This window comes from Schistocerca gregaria, chromosome 2, assembly GCF_023897955.1.
Source record: "Schistocerca gregaria isolate iqSchGreg1 chromosome 2, iqSchGreg1.2, whole genome shotgun sequence".
NCBI classification, from domain to species: Eukaryota; Metazoa; Arthropoda; class Insecta; order Orthoptera; family Acrididae; genus Schistocerca; species Schistocerca gregaria.
The window spans coordinates 434,286,882-434,305,587 of NC_064921.1; the positions used below are offsets into that span (position 1 = coordinate 434,286,882).

At 40.9% G+C, this 18,706-nt stretch overlaps 1 protein-coding gene and 2 non-coding genes across 3 annotated transcripts in view; all 3 read right to left on the bottom strand.

Annotated features, from left to right (window-relative positions):
- Nucleotides 1–18,706, bottom strand: part of LOC126324937 (histone-lysine N-methyltransferase 2D-like) — a 184,871-nt gene that overhangs the window by 90,490 nt on the left and 75,675 nt on the right. The gene's annotated exons all lie outside the window — the stretch shown is intronic.
- On the bottom strand, nucleotides 3,684–3,755 carry Trnaq-cug (transfer RNA glutamine (anticodon CUG)). The gene has a single exon. It is a non-coding gene; the product is annotated as a tRNA-Gln (tRNA).
- Nucleotides 4,549–4,620, bottom strand: Trnaq-cug (transfer RNA glutamine (anticodon CUG)). Its single transcript has one exon. It is a non-coding gene; the product is annotated as a tRNA-Gln (tRNA).

Sequence of the window (18,706 nt, forward strand, 5' to 3'; positions counted from 1 at the left end):
GAACTATGAAACTGTTGCTGTGTACTTGGTAAGCGATTTGCACCACCTGATTGTCCATTATTGTTTTTCTTTCTTCTTATGCTTTTCATAGACAAGTAACCTATATTACCTTGTCTCATATCAGTATGACCTTCAGAATTATACTTTGTTGTACATACCTATGTAGAGTGTCTCGCCCTCCTTTCACAAACCTCTCTTTACATCCGTAGCAACAACAGTAGCTGTTATTAAAACTCAAATGTGCATAAACGTACATAAAACAAGGCGAATACGTGTAATATTCAAGTTTTGCCATTATTGCAAATTGAAGCCCCAAAATCACTTGACTTGCCCGGTTTGATGTTGAGAACATGTACAGTGGACCATGTTCACTCCATAGATATACAAACTTTTTGGGCCAATCTTACTATATGGAAACAGACAACGACAATAGGGCTCCTATTGGCCTGGCAGTTATTTTCGAATATGGGAAAATTTGCCGTGAAAATTCGTAATGTTGCTTTGCGAAATACGAGTATTAGATGATACTATTTTTCATTTATACTTTATGGCTGGGCCTCGTAGTTTGACGGTGAAGTGTGTGGCTGGAAACGTTCTTGTCACCTTGCAAAGTAATGTATTCAAGAAATCTCAGTCAAAAACTAAGATTAACTTCTCGCAATTGTCATTCACAATCGTGGTAAATTTTGTGACGTCGTGATCGCTATTTGGCTGAAGAATTATTTATTTCTTAAACACAATATTGCAATTTCGATTGTGTGATCCTTATCAAATGGAAATAATTGTGCTTTAGAAGAGATGAAAACCTGAAAATCATCTGACATGACCTGACAAGAAGCTGGTTTCATCGCATTGTGTACCTGACTTGTGAGTATAGCACTCTTTGAATTGCACTGTAAATATCTTTCTCGCATTCTGCTTAATTTTTGCTTCCGTCCGTAATATTGGATTGGGTAAATGATTCAATGTTTGTTTCCGTTTCAAATAAAACAGATCGCTCAAATCCATCACCAGTCGCGCAATATGTCCGTAGAGCAGCACATCAAAAAAGCTTCTATTCTCTTCTTATCTGAACTCTTTTTTTTGTCCACTATGCACTTCCAAGCAGAGCTATTCTCTTCACAAATAACACGAAAAAAGACTTCATTCACTGGAATTTGCATTCATGTTAACATTTTTTTTTCAGGAAAGCTTTTGTTGCTATTACCAGTACAAGCATATTATTTGCTTGTGACATCGTCAGTTATTCTGCTGCCTAGATAGCAATACTCCTCTCATTTCCTAATGTAATTGCCCAAGCATCACCAGATTTAACTTGAAGCTAATCCATTACCCTTGTTTCAGTTTTCATTTATAACCTCTCTTCAATACGTTGTCCATTCCGTTCAATCGATTTTCTAACTCCTTTGCCGTCTCTGTTAAAATTACAATTCGTCGACCTACCTCAAAGGTTTTATTCTACCCCAGAACTTTAACTGCCTTTCCAAAATTCCCTTTGGTTTCATTGAGCTCAAATCACAGATTGAAAAACATCGCGGTTTTGAAAGCTACAACCCTGCCTCACTCCCTTTTCAATTACCGCTTTTCTTTCGCACCTCTCGACTCTCATAACTCTATCCTGTGCAAGCTTCAACATCTCCCAATACGTACTGCAGGCTACATCCTTCTGAATCTGTTTAGTGTATTCATCTCTTGGTCTCCCTCTACGATGTTTCAGCGTCCTGCAATGTATACAGCCTATTCTGCAGCACTCGGAACACCGCCACTTTCATCGTAACCGCCCAGTACTGCAAGAAAATGGTGATTTTGGTTACCATGTAGGACGAAACTATTCGTGTTATGTGCAGTATGGAATCTGTATTCTTTTAAGACTCCCACCTGGGTAGGCAAGAGCGTTGATGCGCTTCTGGTTCTGGGGGAGGCGAACCAGTTCAGGTTCAAATCCGCCTCGTGAATTAACGACGGCAGGTAGTGAGCCAGCCAGCCTAGTTGTGGTTTTTATTCGGTTTCTCTCATCACACTAGGTGAATACCGAGCTGATAGTCGCGTCCTGCCTCAGATACACGCCACACGAACATTTAGAAAACGTTCTCAAACTTTCACGTAAGATTTACTCTAGACGCATTCATATTCCGACCTCGGGGGGGGGGGGGGGGGGGGGTTAACTATAAACCAGAATTTAAAGATATTCAGACAAGAAATTTCATGCGAGTGACAGGAGAGACACACACACACTAAACAAAATGAGTGAACAATGTATGAACACAATCGATATAAATTGTATATGTGAAAATGAAAACCATCACTGAACCCAAAGAAAGTAAGAAATTTGCTATCAGTTCCTTAGAAGAAGTGTATGCTGAGAAACATCAGTGAAAGACAGAAGATACATGCAACTTTTGATACACAGAACTGTTCAGAAAGCAAATCTCGATGTGTACGAAATTAAATATGGAACCAAAATGTTCGAGAATAAAAGAATCTACAAAATCGTTAAGAAACAAACGTACTCATATTATTTCTTTTCTCGTGCCAGAAGGTGGCTAGGGGAGTGAGAAGGTAAGAACGGAATACATTCATAAAATCTTTAGTAGTGTTGACTGGCACGGAAGGTTGAGACGGAGTAATTTTTAACACCAGTGCCCGTAGGAGAAATACGACACTATAAACTTTAATGGATAAATAATTTTTCAGAATGTATTTGCTCTGTTTCCATGTGTAAATATATTTGAATGCGGCAATATTTTATGGTATAATGTTTCTGTTCCCGTCGGTATCTTTCACAAAAAGTATCGTTTAGGTAACACTTCGTGATGACAGTACATCGCCAGGTCAGTTGATAGCCAAAATTGGCCGAAACCATTAATGTCAAGATCTTTACGCGCTAGATTGAATAAATATGTTGTTGTCGTATGTGTATCGGAAATGGAATCAGTTGCGTGATAGGTTCAGATGAATCATTGTTAGAATTGTTTCTAAATTTAGAAAGCCGTTGAACAGTTTTGTCCTCGCAGGTAAGGTGATGGGTATTTAATAGCTGAATTGGTCAGCGCTCTTCAAAAATCTTTTCTTTGTTTCACTATAGGCATAACATTCTGCAAAATTATCGTCTCTTACTTTCATTTATCGTAAACAGTATTTTTCGAAACCGTGGATCAATGTCAATAAAGAATCTGATCATCACCAGTTACTTTTTTCGTGCATTGCACGATTTATCATTAGTATTTGTACGTGATGTCTGTGTGTGTGTTTGTTTGTCTACTTTTCTTCCACTGCATATATACAAATAAATACAAATGTCATCCCCCACAACACTTAAAAATAAGAATATATTCCTGAAACGCATTGTACGACAACACTCATCAGGACACGAAAAGTAGAACAGTACACACGCAGACATCATATAGACTAAATACTAAGGTTAACTCCGACACCACTTAAAATGGGAATAAATTGCGCTGTGCACGAAACAGTAACTGGTGCAGTATTGTATATTTATGTTATCGCCTTCAATTATTCATGTTTTGTCTGTAAAGAGCCAACGATATATTACGGTTGTCTGCCCTCAAGCAAAATTATGTAATAATTGATTTCTACTTTATATAGGTTTGGTTACAAATTAACATTACAAATGTACACATGCTCATACAAAGAATCTAATGCAAAATAAGAAATAAAAATTTAGGTCCCACCGAGATTTGAACTCGGATCGCTGGATTCAGAGTCCAGAGTGCTAACCATTACACCATGGGACCTGTTGACGTAATAATTTGTGGGATCAGTCTTTTACACACCTCGCATACGTGTTTTTCTGTCCTATTTTTGGAGTGTGTTTGACATCTGAGAATTTTGCTTGTGTGATTAATTGTGCGTCATATAGTAAACTGTCTTGTTACGCAAATATTTTGCTCTCCCAAAATCGTGAGTGCCACAAAATCTCTTCGTACCTAACACCGTTTTCAGAGCCTTCTTCATTAGTATTTCCATCACTTTTAAAAATCTGTGATGTCAAATTCTTTCTACTACAAAGATTTCTTTGAAAAACAGAATTTCATTACCAACTGTAGTCTGAGCAAGCTACAGGCTGCCGTAGATCCTTTTATGTTCTGCCAACAAAATCACTTGTGTGTTTTAAGAAGGTATGTTCCGCAGCCACATGCACGTAGTAAAGAGCTGGAAAAAAATGTCGTTACCTGTTTCTTTCCGACATTCTTTTGGGACTGTTAAAATTTTTGTTGTTTTTTTCTTAAGTAAGATCCTCGGTGACTTTTATTTTACTTCATCCCTTTTTTCCTTATATGATGACCGAGCACTTAAAAACAACGATTATTTAAATTGATAAAACTCAAGTAAGGCATGTGGTCCCATGGTGTAAAGATAAGCCATCTAGAGTTTAAATCCAGCAATCTGAGTTCAAATATCGGTGGGACCTGAATTTTTCAGACAGATGGGTGCACTTGAAATCAACAAATTGCCACCGAATATAAACTATGTTGCGAGGAAGGACAAGCGGTTTATATGTGAACTGAAGAACCCTCTGAAAAATTTAGGTCCCACCGAGATTTGAACTCGGATCGCTGGATTCAGAGTCCAGAGTGCTAACCATTACACCATGGGACCACATATTCTGAGTCATCGCTTAGCAGTGGACACTCAACGAGCGATATACTTTGACCTTTTGGCGCCTACATGCAAGGGGACAATTGGTCTAGCACCTGATGATATGAAAATGTTTCCAGGCTATAAAACATCCTGAGCTTCAGCGAGCACAAATGACTCAATCTTCGAAGGTAGACGGATCTTTAAATCCAACTGATAAATTATAATATTACGCTACTGAAATAATGTGAACACCCTGAAATTAATTATCATTTGCAAAAGGGCGCCTTTTACTTGCTTGCAGTTAGCGCCAGAGTGAAAAATGATATTTTAAGAGACAGCCCATCTTACCCAGAGTAAGTCCCTTGAAATCGGAAATAATTACCACTTGCGCCCTAGTCTGAGTATTTGAAACTGTTGCGAATTAAATTGTTATTGGACGTCAGAAAATTCATTCTATAAAAGACCCCTACAAAAAATTTCTTTCAAAAAAGTAACGTTAATATGACTTTTTAAAATTCAAATTATATTGTTTATATCTGTAACTTTGAATGTCCGTAATTTAAGCTACGAAGCCTATTTCGCACTATACTATCAATGCTGAATAATGATCTTGATTCTTGTAACGGAAGACCAAAACTGCTGTCCACCTTCCAATACAACAACAAACGCCACAAGCGAAAATATACTACAGGCCCAACTTCACGTGGCACTTTTTGCAAGGGATGCTAGGGGCATAAATACATGATTGTCGCCTAGCATGTAAAAAATACAGGGTTTGCTGTGGGATGAGAAGAGGTGTAGGGGAAATTAACCCATCTCTTTCTCGCAGAGCAGCTAGCACACCAGAATTAATATTGCATTCACAGCACAGAACATCAAAATATCAAAGTGCAGTGACCGACATTAACACTCCAAGTCGCCTGGCAGTGAACTTCGACAGGGGGTAAGCAAGGCACAATAATCAGTATTCTCGCTATGCGAAATACGAGTACTAGATAATAACATTTTTCATTTATACTTTACGGGTGGATCTGATAGTCTGGTGGTAAAGTGTATTTATCTGTAAAACCCAATATTGCAATTTCGACGGTGTGGAGGTTATCAAATTGCAGTTTTAAGTATATTGCTTGCATTCTATGTTATTTTTGTTCCCATCCGTTTCTCGTACTCCCGCATTTAACGCAAGCCACTGAAATTTTTATTGACTTTTGCGAAAATGTGCTGTTTGTAGTACGTGATAATAATGTGTGAAAACTTTCGTGTGACTATTGGCGCACTTCCATAATTTGCTAGTAATAATGACCTAGTCATCAAGACTGCAAAGCATACTCGTCGACATTTCCATCCATACTCGTCAAACCACTGTCAAATGCATGGCATTCAGTGGCAAGAAGCAGCACCATTGTAAGCAGAATTATACACCCGTTCTATGACAAGATGGTGTGAAGCTGAATATCAGTACTGTCAAAACCTGCTAACATAGAGCTCTGCATTAAATGCAAGATGTTCTGTATGAAACAAAACAAGGAACCATTTACCCCACCCAATATTACAGATGTGAGCAGAACTCAATCAGAATATGAGGAACATATTTACAATTCAAAGAATGTAATACACACGAGAAGTCGTAATCAGAAGCAAAATGTGGTGAAACCAGCTTATATTAACTATGAAACAAAAATAAACATATAACACTAAAAATCAACCAATAAGAAAGCGATATGATGAACTGATGAACGTTCAGTGCTCCAAGTGGTGTTGCAGCGAACCAAGATCGTCGTGTTGCTGGAAGCCCCCTATATGAGTTTCACCCCCATGATTCTCAGTGCGCTACAATCCCACAGCGTGTTGCTTGTTTTAGGTGCTAAGGTTGACAAACTTAGCAACTTGGCGAACTCAACCGACGTCCTTCGCTCCCAGAAGAGTGACAAATTATTTTGAACGTATAATAAACTGTAATTTTTTGCCTTACATCCTTAAATGCACTATCTTCCTTTTCTTTTTAAAGAACAGCCTTTCTCAGGCAATGTACGTTTGTTTCATCTTCAGTTCAGCGGTATAGGATCCAGTCCGCTCATGGTTTCTATCGGAATTAACAGCAGCTAATGTAGGTTTTAAGGCTTGACATGCGGCGTTTAATACTTTGGCGAAGAAATGTCATTTCAGCAATTCCCTCCTGTGTTTCCTTCTCTTGCTGACTTGATGTGAAGGCCACTATGTTTTCTGACAAAGTCACTTAAATCTAGTTTCTCACTTTTTGAGTCTGCTTATTCCGAAACGTTAATTTATCTGTTTTGATGTCGTCGTTAACAACATGTAAGCATATCGAAATTTGCTGTACTTGAGTACTGTCTTATTTTGTAAATTTATAAAAATAATTACGATTGCAAATGTTTCACATTATACTGGAATTGGTCTTGATGGATGCATCCATTTTCAGCTGCAGCCAGCAAAGTTTATTTTACATAGTAAATTATATTCTCTTCTAGGAGAGCGGTTTCCTTCTTCGAATGTGCATTCGCTGTAAGTCCTCCACATGGATTCTTCTACCAGCGAATAAGTTGGACTTCGTTTTGTTGATGACTTTTCTCTCTGACAAAATAACGAGCCTCTTAAATAATTAATGCATGGGCGATTTTGTAGATACATTTCACGGCTTTGCCAAGCAAATATATATATTTTAATGATCGATACTTAGGATGTTCGTGTTAATTGGTTAGCAAATAGTACACCGAAAACCATGTATTTTGAGAGGAACAGCCTTGAAGACAGAGAGAAAATATCTTGAAACTTAGCTGTAATAGAATCTGCAGTCAGTCAGCAACATGTGCCCAAAGGAAATAATCTTTCTTTGCATCAGACTTCTCACTAGTTTATACACAAAGCTCGTTCTTTCCTTCGATTTCAATCGTATAATTTTTCTCTGGGGCCCTTCACTGCGCCACAAACAATGAAGTCTTCGCTGATTCTGTCATATAACCCAGACTTGGGCAAGATATGCACATATTTTACCTTTTACAGCTCTTTATTTCATGAATTACAGCACTTTCTGATCTGATCGGCTTAACATAAAGAAATCATGAGAAATCCTGATTCATGTCCCTAAACACGAGAAGCGTAATAACTATAACTGTTGAGTCCATATCTTACCTTGCGTGCTACTCGTAGCAACAACAAAAAAAGATGTCGATTTTTCTGAAACGGAAGTCTTTGGCTGTTAAGAGTGTGTAGCTTGTTGATTAACAGACAGCGGTTATCGCCACCGTTGACCTCACTAGGTGACGCCTACACGCTGTTGCCTTCATCTTTGTGTCTCGTGACAGGCGAGGGTAAATTATTGTAGTATTCAACATTGTATGTCTCTTTTTCTGTCAAGCTAGTTTCCTCGTAATTTAGAGACAGGTAAAGTGACTCTTTTTTGCTACAGTGTAACACTTATGTCAATAGGCAGCTTGTTTCTATCTGCTTCTGTCAAACCTAAGCCACATATTATACTCAGATATGCCGATGTGAGTAGCCGCCACAAATTTGATTTTACAGCTGCCATCTGCAGCCGCAGTTACTTCAGTACGGTTAATGCAGACACGTCCCCTTATGTCACGACCTTGTGATAACTAACATAACATGCTGATGACATACGAAGATATGTCGTGTGAAGTCTGTAGTACTATACAGTCCATACATTTCTTATATACACCAAGTAGTCAAGACATAGGAAGTCACCGGATGTGATGTTCGGTCGTCTGCAAGCCTATGCCCGGTGCATCCGCTTGCATCGATGTAACGCATTGTCAGAGGAGACCGTCGCTCTGCGAGGGCGATGTGACCTCCGCTTGTCACTCTCTTGTGGTGGTCCTGTGCAGCGGTTTACGCGTATTCCACCACTGTCTCTGAGCTACTCAAGAATCACCATACACACTGCTGACCTCATAAACCCGAATTATTTTGTGATCTCCGATGTTCTCTGTATGACCCATGCGTCTAGCACCGATTATCATCCAACGTCCAGAGTCGGTTAATCGCTACGTTTTTGCCATTTTCACTGCCGAAGCGTCTATAGCTGACTGCTCATACAGGGTGTCTCAAGACGAATGATCATTATTCAAGGATAGGAAACGAACGATCATTCGAAGCAAAAAAGTCTAGTAAACATGGACTCCAAAAAGTGTACTTCGACCCTGTGGTGCAGTTGTCGTCTGCAGTTGAAAGCTGTTTAAATTCACTTTGGCGTTTTCAATTAGTCCTCAGACTGCAAATGCACGCAAAGCACAACACCAATAGGAAATGGCCATAGGAGTGGACTGTGTGCATTTGCAGCTCCAGGGCTGATTGAAAACACCAAAGAAGCGACCATTAACTGTTGTCCGTTGCAGCAGACATGTGCACCATAAGGTTAAGACAGTGGTTCCCAACCTGTTGGGTAATGACCCGCTCAGGGGTAAATCTAATTTTCTGTGGGATGAACACAAAAGTGTTAAATTGTATTTCGTTCACAAAACTAAAGTGTTTATAAAATATCATTATTACGAGGGGGGTTCAATAAGTAATGGAAAGTATTAAGCAGGTTAGTTCACTCAGGATTCCAATACGCCATATTATTCCCCATTCTTTTATTTATTTATTTTTTTAGTTCCCCACGAAGTTCCTTCTTGTGGATCCTCATTTGCAGATGGACTATTCTGGGGAGAATCAGCCAGTTCTTCGACAAAAACAGATTCCTAAAATAGTTCGCTTCTATTTCTGCTGCCACTGCCAGTACATAAGCTTTTCGGAAAATATCGCTTACTTGGAACACAGTTACAACACGACCAACATGGCTCTTGATCCAGCTTTCAATCGCCTGAGCATAAAATGTCTTAAGTAGTCCATAAACGAAACTCTAATTGTTACGTTTTATGTGTGCTAGATGCGGCAGAGATACAATGAAGACATGATTGTCCCTGCCCAAATTAATGACATCAGTATTTCTGAAATGAATGAAGCGCCCATCCACAACAAGAACCACAGGGTCATCATTCGTTGGTTTCACATAGAGCGAGAAATGACGGAACCATTGTATAAAAATGTCTGTTTGAATCCCTGCTGCATGCATCAATGGAAACTAGAGGAGCGTCCTACATGAACTCCCATCTTCATGTTCTTGCGTGGAAAGATCATTCGAGATGGTGTGAAGTGTCCAGAAAGGCTCATGTATATCACGACAGTAATGAGCGCACTCCTTTCAGCAACCTGTAGAGAAGCGATTTGCTTTTTCCCGTCCAGTGCAACACTTTTAGTGTGCTTATGATGCATAATTGTGATACTAATTTCATCACAGTTAAACAGTCTGGCTGGGTTGCTCTTGACTGAAGCTAAGGCCGGCTCATAATTGTCAAAAAACTTGCTGACATATTTGGCTGTAAAACCCTTAGCTCTGGCCAAGTCCTTTGGGAGACCTAACAGAGATTTCAGGATTCCTTTTTAGGAAGTTGCGTAACCATTTTTGTCAGTTTGCAATTTTTCTATCGAAAACAGGTTTTCAGTGTTATTTTTTATAGCAAGCTGATAGGCAAGTCTTCAGACATTTTTTCTACAGAGACCATAGAATCGCTGTTTCATGTGGATGCCGTAATTCTTCAAGTCATCTTCTAGTTCTCGAAGAAAAATAGATTTTTTTCCTATTTTGGTGTGATTTTTTTCCTATTTTGGTGTCCATACATTCATCTGAGCATTTGTTGTCTTTATCATAGAGTTCCAATATTGTCTGATGAACACCGAAGATGTGAGATGTTTTATAGCTTTCCATTTCTTTACTGCACATAGCCAGAATGGTGCCTTCATTTGTTTGGGGTCCCAATTTATATTAAAATAATGTCTGCAGTGCGCCATTCAGCATACAAAATGAAAACATGTTTACAGATATGTGAGTAGCATTTAACTATAATTAATATTATAGACAGCAGCTGTTATTAAACTTGCTTATGGACGAAGTTAAAAGTTCCAACAAATAATTTAGAATCCCAGTTTGGGGAGTCCCATATTAAGAATCCCAGACTTCCCCGAAACATGTTCCATTAATGCACTTCGCAGTTCGTGAACAACAAAACTATTTATACCACTCCAATCCTAAAGCGGTGTAGATTTAATTATTCAATCATTCACTTATTATAACATATTTTCAGCTTCCTAGCAACGAATAAAACCCTCAGGAACGTGAACAAAGCGTTCCTGGTTGTAGCATCACAATACAATGGCGCTCTATTGAAAACGTGGGCTTCCAAGGTCAGTCACGTGTCTGTCCTCTAGTTCCAGTCTTCGTCACGTTGTGGCGCCACCTACTTGTCGGAAATACACGACCTCCCCATATTGAGGGGCCTCCCCAAAATACCTCCTATCATCATCCCATACGAGAAACCAGTTACGTTTTGTATCTGCAGTTACTCGTATTTAAGGTACTTGGGCTAAGCACAGCTCTGTTTAAAAAGAATAGCTCGATTTACTCATAGTATCAAGCCCTGCACGTCTGCTTTTATGTCCTACAACTAATTCGTTCTAGATAATAATCTGTAGCTGTCTCTTGCAGTCAGATAGTCTATGCATTGACTAGAATTGCAAGTTAATAAAATATGCAGAAATACGAAAAAAAGCTAAATGAACAATTTAGTAACGAGTTTCTGTTACAACTTCTGCAATTGATGTAGACAACAGAAAATTATGTTGAAATAAAGTTAATTCAAGAAAGGACATCTGAAATAAATGAGAACTTAAAATGCAGATAGAAAATACCTTTATCAAATACAGTAAAGTTACATTCAGAGTGTTACGAGAATGGTAGCAAAGTCCCCAAACTAAATTGTAGTCAAATATACGTGAAAACTTAGTCCATTTCGTAATCACAATACGCGAAATATTCACCACCTTAGACAGTTATGAGCTCAGCATGATGATATACAAATTATCATATACGACACAAAAAATAATAACTCATACTGTGCCTAACCTCAGTTCCCATAATCCAAGTGGAAAAAGTTAGAGAGTCCTACTCTGGAGCACATTCAGACCACTCGAAATATAAAATGCCTTCAGAAGTACAGTATGATAGCGACTATTCACCACTCAGAATCAACCGTTTCCATGATCGAATACCAATCGTTACCAAGAAAGATCTGCCTCCTCCCAGAACTCGTGTAAAGCTGTCTAGAATCGCTCCCTTGAACACTTCACTCGAAAACGTCCCAGTCTCCACTAGACTCCGGTATTGTTCCACTACTGTCTGCTTTTCCATTGGATGAAGGCTATCACCTCCAAACATACATGGTTATTACGTTCGACACACATCATGTGAGTCAGCTTCATCACTCCTGGACTAAACTTATATATTACAACAATATTTAAATAAAGAAATACTACAAACATTCGGTCACAGGCCATTCATAATAAATATAAATATAGATTTGTCCATAAATAAATACGCCAGTATGGTGAATGACAACATATTGTCGTTAAATATTGTTTAATAAGTATTTAGGCCTACTTGTCAGAAGCTTCTTTGGGTACTCTATTACAGAGTGTCATAAGTAGTCTGTCTTTAATACTAATGGATTTACACATAATGGTGTCTTGCTTGCCAATTTTGGACCCAGTTTCAAAGAATATTTCTTCCATCTCCACCACTGTCATTGTCGTAAAATTTCTATTTGTTATGGGTCTTTCACTACAAGCTCTACAATGAAATTCGTGCATGGTCTAAAATCTTGCTACCGCCTAATTCATTCATTTATCCAACACAAACATGTTCGTTTATGTTCTTTCGTTGCCGATAAAAGAATTAAAAGTCCAGCTGCAGCCTTACGCTCTTCCATCACAGCCTCTTCCTTCACGCACAGAAATATGATTGAAGAATCTTGTGAAGAGTGATCTTTCAGAGACTCTGTCATCCTACTGTGTAAACTCCTCCAACGTCTGCTCTCACGAGACAAATTTGGTTTTCAGTATTTCATGCAGTTATTGGCCGAATTCAAAAATTTAAAATTCTGTCGAAGCTACTCATTACAAAGTATAAGGTTATGTTAAAGGTTTAACATAATGTCAAATATTAAGTTTAGAAACAGTGCGTATGTCTTGAGGCAGCCCAGCCAAGGGTGTACAAATTACCCAGACTAGAAACTTCAGCATCAGGCATGGCGTTTTAATTTATTACTTCTTTACTACTAACTACATCACAACAGATTTTGCAGACATTATCCGCATATACAGCTGGATGCATTTTCCAACTTTACAGCATATCACTGTATGATGCACAGCTTGAGAGACTGACGCTTTATACATGGGAGTTCCATTCTGTAAAGAATTGGGGGTGGGAGTTTAGTTATAGAAATCGAATGGACTTAAATGGAACATGGCAGCCACTCCACCAGATATCTATGACCTATACAACTCCTGCGAAAATGGATATCTGGATATGCCCAGACAGCAAGCCCGTAAGGAGGTGGAGCATCATCCTCGTTTAACAGTCGCAGATAACAGGCTGCTGTTAGTGTACTCTGCATGAAGGAGCGCCCAAGAATCTGAGATCCACATATTCCCACGCCAAACCATCAGTTTCGATGCCCCAAATGCCTTCCTGAACCCAATCACAAAACTGATCCAATACTTCCGTAAATTTATATTTTGTTCCCCAGGTGACAGTTTGGAACTTTGTTGCAAGCCTTCCAGTAGTCATTGAAGATGACATTAACTTGAGCGCCGTAATCTACTGCCTTGTGGATCTCATGCACGAACAGCTGTAGAACACCCTGCCGACCAGACTGGTTGAGCTTGATAAAAACAGTACTTGATCAAAAGTATCCAGATACTCATACGCAATTAGGAACTGGCCACTCGATGTCACGAGAGGCGGACCCGCCAGTACATACACTGTGATCAACTCAACTGTGTGAATTCCTAAGGCCCAAACTGCTGAGGTCATCGGTCCCTAGACTTACACACTGCTTAAACTTATGCTAAGAACAAAATACACACACACACACACACACACACACACACACACACACACACACAGACAGACAGACAGACAGACACACACATATATACCGCGAGAGGTCTTGAACCTCCGGCTGGAGGGGTCGCGCAATCCATGACATGGCGCCTCAAACCGCAAGGCCACTCCGCGCTGTTACACTGATCAGTCAGAACATTATGACCATCAACCCATCCAGAAGATAGCAGCGCCACCTGATGGGGAATAACTGCTAGTCAGACACAAGCATGGTACATATAGTATCAGTGAGCGTGCCGTCCGTGTATAGAATGGGGAAGGCGCGCGACCTATCATAGTTTGACCGGGGACAGGTTGTGATAGCCTGGAGGCTGGGCTTGAGCGTTTCGCAAACTGCATGACTTGTAGGGTGCCCGAGGAGTGCTGTGGTGAGTGTCTCCATCATGTGTCGCAACCAGGGTGAAATCACGTCCAGACGTCTTGGGGTTGGGAGGCCACCCCTCATTACAGATGTCGGACGTCGTAGGCTGGGCAAGCTGGCAAAATAGGACAGGCGGCGATCTGTGGGCGATGTAACATCAAACTTAAATGCTGGGCAGAGTGCAAGTGTATTTGAGCACACTGTGCACCGAACACTCCTAACGATGGGACAACAGTGGCAACTACGACAGAAATGGGCCGCCGGCACTGAACTTCAGGGCAATGACAGAGCGTTACATGGTCTGATAAATCTCGATTTATTCATCATGTCGATGGCAAGGCGCAAACCCGTCGTCTTCCATGTGAACAGCTCCTTGGCGCCTGTGCTACACGACAGAGACAAGCTGGCGGCAGCTCCATTATGCTTTAGGCAACATATACGTCGGCATCCATGGGTCCAGTAGAGATCGTGCAAGGCATCATGAGGGCCATGGAGCATTGTACACTGGTTGCAGGCCTTGTACAGCCCTTCATGACAGTCATGTTTCCCGACGGCAGTGGCATTTTTCGGCTAGATAATGCACCGTCTCATAAAGCCATGAGTGTGATGGAGTGGTTCGAGGAACACAGTGGTGAATTCCAATTGATATGTTGCCGCCCCCTCCCTCCCCCCAGCTCGCTAGATCTGAACCCGGTCAAGTACATCTGGGATGTGGCGTCAGATCTCATCACCCCTGTCCGTAATTTATGGGAATTAGGTGACTTGTGTGTGCAAATGTGATGCCAATTCCCTCCAGCGACCTACCAAGGCCTCACTGTTTCCGTGCCACGATGCGTCGCCGGTGTTATCCATGCCAAAGGTGGACATATCGGCTATTAAGTGATAATAATATTCTGGCTGATCAATGTAAGAATGCGGGGAGTATTGTGTTGCCAGTGGAGAAGCAGTACCAGCAGAATGGATCGGTTAGGAGAGCTCAGTGACTTCGAACGTGGACTAGACATTGGATGTTGCCTGAGCAACAATTCCGTGAGGATATTTCAACCCTTCTAAAGCTGCTCAAGTCGTCTATTGGTGATGTGATTGTGAAGTGGAAACGTAAAGGATCGACCACATCGAAACGAACACCTGGCTGACCTCATGTACTGACGAACAGGTGACTAAAAAATCGCTTGAAATCAGCGGGACGAATCACTCGTGAGTTCCAAACTGCTACCAGCAGTCCAGTTAGCACAATGATTGTGTGTAAAGAGTTAAAAAGAATACGGTACAGTGGTCGAGCAGCTCCTCATATGCCACACATTTCTGCAGTTAATGCTGTGCTGCGCTTTGGGTGGTATAAAGAGCGACGCCACTGGACAGTGGATGACTGGAAACGAGTGATTTGGAGTGACCGATCACGCTATACCATGTGCAATCCGATGGAGGTGTTTGAGCTTGGCGAACGCCTGGAGAACGGTACATGCCATTATGTACAGTGCCAACAGTGGAGTTCAGAAGAGGTGGTTTTATGGTGTGGGGGTGTTTTTCGTGGTTAGAGCGTGGTCCCCTTATTGCAGTTGAAAAGTGCTAAATGTGAAATGATATTAACACACATTACAACAATATGTACTGCTTACAGTAAAGGAAGAATTCGGAAACGAAGATTGTTTATATCAGTATGACAATGCAGCATTTGTGAAGAAATGTTTTGTGGACAATAACATTTCTAAAACGACTTCGCCCGCCCGACGTCCCGACACGAATCTAATGGAACAGCTTTGAGATGGATGAGGAGATCGCCTACACTCCATTTCCCAGCGTCCAACATCACTATCTCCTCTAGTGTGGGGTCTTGAGGAAAAAATGGACTGTCATTCCCCGGTAGACACTTGGACACGTCACGGTAAATGTTCCCAAGCAGTGTTCAAGCCGTTTGACACACCGACACCCCATATTAACGTTCACCAATACACAGAAGAGCCAAAGAAACTGGTACTCCTGCCTAATATGGTGTAGAGCCCCCATGAGCTCGCATAACTGCTGCAACACGACTTGGCATGGACTTGGCTAATGTCTGAAGTAGTGCTGGGGGGAATTGACACCATGAATCCTGCAGGGCTGTCCATAAATCTGTAACAGTACGAAGTGGTGGAGATCTCTTGTGAACAGCACGTTGCAAGGCATGCCAGATATGCTCAATAATGTTCATATCTGGGGAGTTTGCTAGCCAGCGGAAGTATTTAAACTCAGGGGAGCGTTCCAGAAGCCACTCCTTAGCAGTTCTGGACACGTGGGGTGTCGCATTGTCCTACTGGAATTGCTCAAGTCTTGTCTGGATCCAGGTGATCAGACAGGATGGTTATGTACGTGTCACCTATAAGAGTCGTTTCTAGACGTATCAGGGGTCCCATATCACTCCAACTGCACACGCCCCACACCCTCCACCAACTTGAACAGTCCCCTGTTGACACGTTGGGTCCATAGATCCATGAGATTGTCTCGATGCCTGTACATGTCCATCCGCTCGATACTATTTGAAACGAGACTATCCGACATGTTTCCATTCATCAACAGTCCAGTGCCGGTGTTTACGGGCCCCGGCGAGGCGTGAAAGCCGCGCGGAGTGGCCGTGCAGTTTGAGGCGCAATGTCACGGATTGCGCGGCTCCTCACGCCGGAGGTTCGAGTCCTGTCTCGGGCACGGGTATGTGTGAGTTGGTTCTTATCGTAAGTTAGTTTAAGTACTGTGTAAGTCTAGGGACCGATGACTTCAGCAGTTTGGTCCCTTAGTAATTCACACAGATTTGAACATTCGAGGCGTAAAGCTTTGTGTTGTGCAGTCATCAAGGATACACCAGTGGGCCTATATCGATGATATTTCGTTGAGTGTTTCGCACGCTGACACTTATTTATGGCCCAGTTTGAAATCTACAGCAATTTGCGGAAGGGCTGCACTTCTGTCACGCTGACCGATTCTCGTTGGTCGTTGTTGGTCCCGTTCTTGCAGAATCTTTTTCCAGCCGCAGTGATGTAGGAGATTTGATGTTTTACTTGATTCCTGACATTCACAGTACACTCGTGAAATGGTCGTATAGGAAAATCCCCAATTCATCGCTTCCTCGGAGATCCTGTGTCCCATCGCTCGTGCGCCGACTATTAACACCACGTTCAGACTTACTTATATCTTGATAACCTGCCATTGTAGCAGCAGTAACAGATCTAAAAACTACATCAGACACTTGTTGTCTTATAAAGGCGCTATTGACCTTAGCGCCGTATTCTGCCTATTTACATATCTCTGTATTTGAATACGCATGCCTATACCAGTTTCTTTGGCGCTTCAGTGTAGGTGCCCAGATACTTTTGATCGGATAGTGTGTGTGTACCATGAATAGCGTTCTATTCAATTTTGAGTAGAAACTTCTATAGTCCTTCCATAATAGCATCAGTCAGACCACAGTCACTTGATTTGACTCATATGATTTTTTCCTTGTGTTATGTGAAAGTATGCCATCGCTCGAGAACTTTTCATCTCGTGTACTCCTACAGGAATTAAATTCGACGTCGTAGCACCCACAATGATTCTCCAAGCTAAGTCGACTTCCACAAACGGTCTCAACAACGATGATGCTCCAAGCTAAATCGACTTCCACAAATGGCATCAACATTGTCTGTTGGGTAACCAGCACTACTTGGCTGGGATATCAATGACTGAAAAAAATCTCTGCGTAAGTGGTTTTAATAAGTAAAAATATTTGTTCGAGGGCATGCTGAAAATTCATGCCTCCGAAATTTTATGTGAAAACTCTTAAATCTTTTTAAATAAAACGAAATTTATTAACATTCTACATCTATATTCTTCATGTATACATTTTATCTCACAATATGGAGATACTATGGAAAACAGTGCTGCCAAAGCAATGTTACTAAACACAGCCTTCCGAAATTCCTTCGCCAAAGAAGACGAAGTAAATATTCCAGAATTCGAATCAAGAACAGCTGCCAACATGAGTAACATAGTAGCAGATAAAGATAACCTCTTAATGGTGAAGCAACTTAAATCACTTGATAAAAGCAAGTCTTGTAGTCCAGACTGTATACCAATTAGGTTCCTTTCGGAGTATGCTGATGCAATAGCTCCATACTTAACAACAATACAGCCGTTCAGGCAACGAAAGATCCGTACCCAAAGACTGGAAAGTTGCACAGATCACACCACTATTCAAGAAAGGCAGTAGGAGTAATCCACTAAATTACAGGCCTATGTCATTAACATCGATAAGCAGCAGGATTTTGGAACATACGTTGTGTTCGAACATTATGAATTACCTCGAATAAAACTATCTATTAACACCCAGTCAACAGGGATTTAGAAAATATCGTTCTTGTAAGACACAACTAGCTCTTTAATCGCACTAAGATTGAGTGCTACTGACAAGGGATTTGAGATTGATTCCATATTTCTGGATTTCCGAAATGCTTTTGACACTGTACCACACAAGCGGCTTGTAGTGAAATGGATTGCTTATGGAATATCGTCTCAGTTATGTGACTGGATTCGTGATTTCCTGTCAGAGAGGTCACAGTTCGTAGTAATTGACGGAAGGTCATCGAGTAAAACAGAAATGATTTCTAGCGTTCACCAAGGTGGTGTTATAAGCCCTTTGCTGTTCCTTATCTATATAAACGATTTGGGAGACATTCTGAGCAGCCGTCTTGGATTGT